This window comes from Medicago truncatula, chromosome 2 (assembly GCF_003473485.1).
Source record: "Medicago truncatula cultivar Jemalong A17 chromosome 2, MtrunA17r5.0-ANR, whole genome shotgun sequence".
In the NCBI taxonomy this organism is placed as follows: domain Eukaryota; kingdom Viridiplantae; phylum Streptophyta; class Magnoliopsida; order Fabales; family Fabaceae; genus Medicago; species Medicago truncatula.
Genome location: NC_053043.1, coordinates 46,068,718 through 46,075,124, shown reverse-complemented (window position 1 = coordinate 46,075,124; position 6,407 = coordinate 46,068,718). Strand labels below are relative to the sequence as shown.

The 6,407-nt window shown below is 29.2% G+C and overlaps 1 long non-coding RNA gene across 1 annotated transcript; it reads right to left on the bottom strand.

Annotated features, from left to right (window-relative positions):
- Positions 1-3,390: 3,390 nt before the first annotated feature.
- On the bottom strand, positions 3,391-3,963 carry LOC11418062 (uncharacterized). Its single transcript, XR_003009611.2, has 2 exons — positions 3,768-3,963; positions 3,391-3,673 (listed from the first exon to the last, which is right to left on the bottom strand). It is a non-coding gene; the product is annotated as an uncharacterized lncRNA (long non-coding RNA).
- Positions 3,964-6,407: the final 2,444 nt, after the last annotated feature.

Below are 6,407 nucleotides of genomic sequence, written 5' to 3'. Positions count from 1 at the left end.
TTTTCTTTTGCTTTTTAGGTTTTTTCTCTTTGTTTAGGATTTTGATTCACTTTAATTAGGGTTTTTGACCTTAGTTAGAGACACCTTTGTTTTGTGGGTCAAAAATTTATGGTGATGGTGTGTTGAGAACGAAGCTACATTTCGTAGATTTTTAGTTTTAACGATGAAATGACGATTGAATGTACGGTGGCGCGGTACATTGTCCGTCCAGATAAGTGTGTTTAGTAAGTTGGACCATATTGAATCTTTCAGTGTGAAATGACAATTGAATGTACGGTGGTTGCGTCCCACTGCTCACCCATATAAGCGTTTAGTAATTTGGACTGTAATGAATCTTTCATAGTTTATGAGATTAATTTACAGTTGATTGTATGAAACAATCTTAGGTTTTGATGATGTGACTTAAACTTAGCATGTTTTGTTTTCTGTTTGAGTTTTCAACTGTGTCGTTTAATGCTTTCATCAGAATTTCATCGAAGCTCCAAAATCAGGCTTTCGTGACATGATGGTTTTGGTGTGCTGCAGAAGCAATTATGTGTTCTTCTAGTCGCGAGTTCATAAAGGATTATAAGCATGGGCTCAAGTTTGGTTATTGATTGAGAACTTACATAGATTTTTCAAAGTGCACCTAAAAAAATATCCAGCAGTGACGAATGGCTCGAAATGGATCTCAAAATATCCACAAATGAATAACATGTCACTATTTCGCCGTATTCGGTTAGAATGCAAGACATAATTATTGAGCTTCAATTTTACATTTATTGATAAGGACAGTAGACAACCAAAGAAGTTTAACGAATATTTAATAGATATGGTTAAGACTGATATGATTTAGATGTAGATAATAATAAAATATAATATACACATGATATCCATTTATCCAATCGTGTCTTTGATGCACACATGGCAACAAAAAAGATAACATTATTTTTTCATATCATATTTTTAGAACACAATTTGAATGTCACAATATGATATATATATAGATCTTGTGAAACACTTAAAAAAAATTATTCCAAATTAACATGTAAGTTTTAAAACTACAATTTACAAATCTTATATTCAAAGTTAGAAAAAAAAAATGGAGGGTAAAAAAAATCACAATTAAACGGGCTCTAAATGGTTATCATTCGTATCTATTTTACATCAAATTTATTTCATCTGAATGTCCTTAAATTCATCATTTACATTCATAAAATTTCTTCAATTCCAGAACCCCGAACTTGAGAACAAAAACATCTTCTTCTTTCAAATTTCTTCTTCTTTATTCTTCCATATTGATCAATTTTTGTTTCTTTTTCATTATTCTTCCCATTTTGATTGTTCAATTTTGTCGTTCCAAATTGCCGCAATTTCCAATTATCGTGAGAATTGTCGTTGTTTCTAGAACCGCGTCAGGTATCGTGACTTATTTTTTTTATTTAAGCAGCCAACCTAATAAAATTTGTTAACAAGCATAGACCTGTCTCACTATCAGCAAAAGCCTTTAAGTCCAAATAAAAGAACAAAAGCCTCATCACATAACCATTTCAGCAGCAACCAAAAAAATGCTGGCAAACTCCCACAACATCACAGTGGCAACACCTGCTAGCAGCCCTCAAAGTACAACGAATGATTTACTCAATTGTTATAATTAACTACCTCACAACCAAGAAAAATCAAATCAAAAAGAAAAATCAAGCCATCATATCTGACATTGTACTGGAAATAACGGCAATTCTCACGATATTTGAAATCATGACGATTCTCACGAAAATTGAAAAATGCGGCAATTGGGAACGACAAAATTGAACGATCAAAATGGGAGGAATAAATTTTATGAATATAACTGATAAATTTAAGGACATTCAGATGAAATAAATTTGATGTGTAATTTTAATTGTTCTAAGCGAGTCCTGTAGTGTAAATTAATTAAGATTGAATACCTAAATATAATTAAGGCAATATTACATCATGGGTCCTTTATCTTATTTATTTGTAACACTTTGGTCCTTTGTCTTTATTTTTTCTCGTTTAGGTCCTTTATCTCTCTTAAAAGCACATATACATCTTTTTTCGCATTTTTTTATTAAAAAATACATAATTTTATTTTTAAAAATATACTTTTATTAAAACTGAAAAAAAAAATCCAAAAATATGATGAAGATGTTCATCATCTTCTTCCTTTGAATCTTCATCATCTTCTTTAAATAAAATAAAAAAATTCTACTAAAATATATCTCCAAATATCGTGAACTAATGTTATATTCACCTCAAATCTTATTTTAAACACGAAAATCAAAACCTTAATTTCACAAATGTTGCAAGGCGGATGGTGGAGGCTTAGTCACTGCGGAAGGGTTAAGCTTTACGAAAGTTAAGATTGTTCTGGAAACAACAAAATTGATGTTCAAAGCTGCTATCAATTTTGAGGTTATTTTTATGTCGGGCTTGAATATTGAGTTAGAAAATAATAATAATAATAATAATAATATACAGCGTGACAATTTATATAACTATTTTTTTTTTTTTTTTTGTGATGAAACTAAATCTCTTTCTCTATAGGGGTTTGATTTTTGTGTTTAAAAGAAGATTTGAGGTGAATATAACATTAATTCATGATATTTTGAGATATATTTGTATAGAAATTTTTTTGATTCAATGAAGATGATGAAGATTCAAAGAAAGAAGATGAAGATGATGAACATCTTCATCGTATTTATGGATTTGTTTTATTTTTAATAAAAAGATATTTTAAATTATGTATTTTTTTAATAAAAAAATGAGAAAAGGGATGTATATGTGCTTTTATAAGAGATAAAAGACCTAAGCGGAAAAAAATAAATAAGATAAAAGATCTCTAATGTAATCATGTCTATAATTAAATAAAAATTAAAAGTATTAAAAGTTATTTTATGATTATAATTGATTCTTTTTTTAGAAAAAAAATTGACTCATTTATGACATTTAATGTTGTCAATGTATATTACATTTTGATTGGTTGATATCATGAGAGAATAAAATACCCTCTAAATAAGAGAGGGTAATCCAGAAAAAAAACCATTAAGAGGCTATAACCAAGAAAAACTAATTAAGAGGTTCCATTTTATTGTGTATCGGCCAAATTAGGAAAAAGAAAAGTATGAGAAAACAGTGACACAGGATAAAATAGATCTCATCATCATTTTTAAAAATCCAAACAATATAATCGAAATTTATTTCATCATATTTAATTGATCCAAACAAAACCTTGACCAACGCATATTCATTCTTCAGTGTATTATCCTCATGTGAGTATCTAAATCTACCTTATTATCCCTAATATAGGGAAACAAAAAAAAAATCGAATTTCAAAATAAAAAGAATTTGAATAACATTTGGATTTCAAGTTCACAAAAATAAAATTGATAATAATAATAATAAATAAATAATTTAAAGGATCATAATTCATACAACTAGAAATGTGAATAAATACAATCACAACAAGTCCACAAACACACACAAAGTAGTGAAATTTTGATGAAGAAATAAATAAAGTAATATAATTAGCTAAGCAGCTTTTGCTGTTAAAGTGTGGTAGAGAATGAGATCATACAAGATATCATTCAGATCTCCATCAAAGTATTCTCTTCCAACTGATCTTTGCTTCCTCATCATCATCATGCTCTTTCTCCTACGATCATGATCTACCATCCTACACCCATCAACAACAACAAAACACAACTATATAATAATATTTTAAAGAAAGAAAGTGAAAACAAAATAGTGAAATAAGAGGTTATAGTTACTCATGAGAAAGAGGAAGAGGGTGCATGATCCCTGAAAGACAAAGAGGAAGACCATGACGAATGTTTAACATGGATTGCATTATTTTTGGTTAATTTCTTTCTTTGCAACAATAGTACTTTGTAAAGGACAACACTCCTTTTGTTATTGTTGTTGTTTTGTGGTGGTGACGTCTCTCTTGTTCTGTCCACGAGCCATTTATTATACATTCAATAATGTAAATATGTGATGTTTGTCTTTTTACTGTCTTTTTTTAATCTATAATATTGCTGCTTTTAAAAATGAACAATGAACTTTTTTAAGGACTTTAAATATATTAAACCTTAATAATATATATAAATAGAAAATCATTGAATCAAAACAAAATGAAATATATTATTACAAACAATGAAACATTATATCTTGCATAAGAAGTGCCGTTGTAGAACACGAAAAGTCTAACAGTCAAATATAACTATGAAACAAACAAAGCAAAACGAACATGGAATGAAAACTAAAAGGTTTTCTCAAACAAGTTAAAGGATTAAGCCATCAGTTATGATAACCGAGTGTAAAATTAACGTTGTTTGTCTTCAACCTCCAATAGAAGAGAAACTTAACTTTATCCAATAACTAATGCATTGAATCCTCTTTATTGTCGAACGAACGCTTTTAACTAAAAAAAAATTGCAAAATCTATTGCACAAAGTGATCTCTCAAAATTTATATATTTTTTAATATCAAGACACATTTTAAGTTGTAAAAAATTCAATTGAGTATTGTTGCTTTGATTTATTTATTTATACTAAAAATAAATTATATTCATTCATTTCTTCAAATAGATAGAGTAAATCGATAAAATACAAATTTGCTAAAAACAAAATGGATGAATATCCGAACAAACTCGCAACATTCATGTTAATAATAACATAAAACGACAAAGCATATAAGACTAGAAATATGATTAATTCATGCCACCAGATTTATATCGTTGACGACATCAAAGTCATTAATTAGATATGCATTGAATCGAAACTGGTCTGATAATCTAAATTGAACAAACAATCTAACAAGATAAAAAAAGGCAAACATTGTTGCATATAGCTGACAAACATATCGCAAAACTTTTTTTCTTTAAAGGAAAAAAGTCTAGCATTTCATCACATATCAATTCAATAATACATGTTGTTACATTAATAGAAATGTGGGAATTAGTTAAGAATGTGACCCCTCTAGCTACAACAATGTCTGCATTCTTTTAATGTCAAATTATGTGATGTTGTGATTACTACTCTTGTAGTAGTATCGTTAAAATTCTAGCCAATTATGTCTTTATAGGTTGTCCTTCTTCAACAAACCGTTCCAAGTTTTCTTCTATCTAGATTATGTCTTCCATATTCTTGGATAAGAGAGTGAATTGGGTTAATTTTTTTTTTTTACCGAAATCGTGCCTCTTCATCTTTTTTTCCTTTTCTAAAAAGGAATAAGTGGTTTTCACAAAAAATTCGCATTTAGAAGACAAAATCATAAAAAGAAATTAGTAATTATATTGAAAGCATCAAACAATTTCAAACCCTTTGTAAAATAATAATTTATAATTTTTTTATATATATTTTATAATTACCAAAGACCACATCTCTCAACACTTATGGTTATATAAACATTCTTTTGATGTATATTTTTATGGATGTGGGACTTGTCAACTTTCATTAGCCAAACAAACAAAAATAGTGATGGAGCGGTTAACTTCCATCGATTCAACATCTCTCTCTCACGCCGAGTTTTACGCACTTACTCTCTATGATCTCTTCCCTCAACCTTCACTTTAGGTTGGTTGGTTGGTCAGTGGGGAAGTAGGTAGATTGCTGATGCTGCTGATTTTGGAGATGTGTTGTGTTGCATGGAAACTTCTCCTTTGTTCAAGAGGAAAGATGGCCGTGCTTGGATTTATTGCGGCAGATATACCTAGGTCTAATCTATTTTTTTGGTTTTTATTCTTATACCTTAGGATAACACATTTATATAATTTGCATCACAATATTGCAAAATTTAATGTAAGAGTAATTTAATTTGTTTGTTGTTAATTTGGAATAGTATAATTAATATGCTTTGAGGACTTTTCTTGTGGTATGACGAGCCCATGTTATTAGGATAAAAAGCTTATGGACATGTCATAAATTGTTTCTATAAGCTCTCCCAAACAGTTTCATGGGTGCTTATGCGGTAGTTGATAGGTAAGGTAAGGTAAGGTCACAAATACTACAAAATGAACTGTTTTTATCTTGTTGTAATTATTAGTTCTTGTTGAAGGGTAGCAAGTTTCAAAGTGAGCATGAGTGCAAGTAATTTGGCAACAGATGGAGTGTGGAAGCAAATTGAATCTACACAAACTAGTATGTGATTAATGGGTATTTACTGTTTATAGCTTCATAATTTTTATCATTTCAATCCAAAAAACTTTATTTTTTTTGCTTTAATGAGATGTGAGGGAGCTACTAGAATAGTCGATCAAAGAGGTGTTAAGAGGATTTAGTGACCCCCAGTGGAAGGTTTATTTATCATTTAGGTTTCAATTTTGTACCACTCTTGCTTTGCATCTACCTTTGTTGTTTTTGTTTGTTTGTTTGTTTAGTTCATTGTCTTCTTCATTCAACAAATTTTGG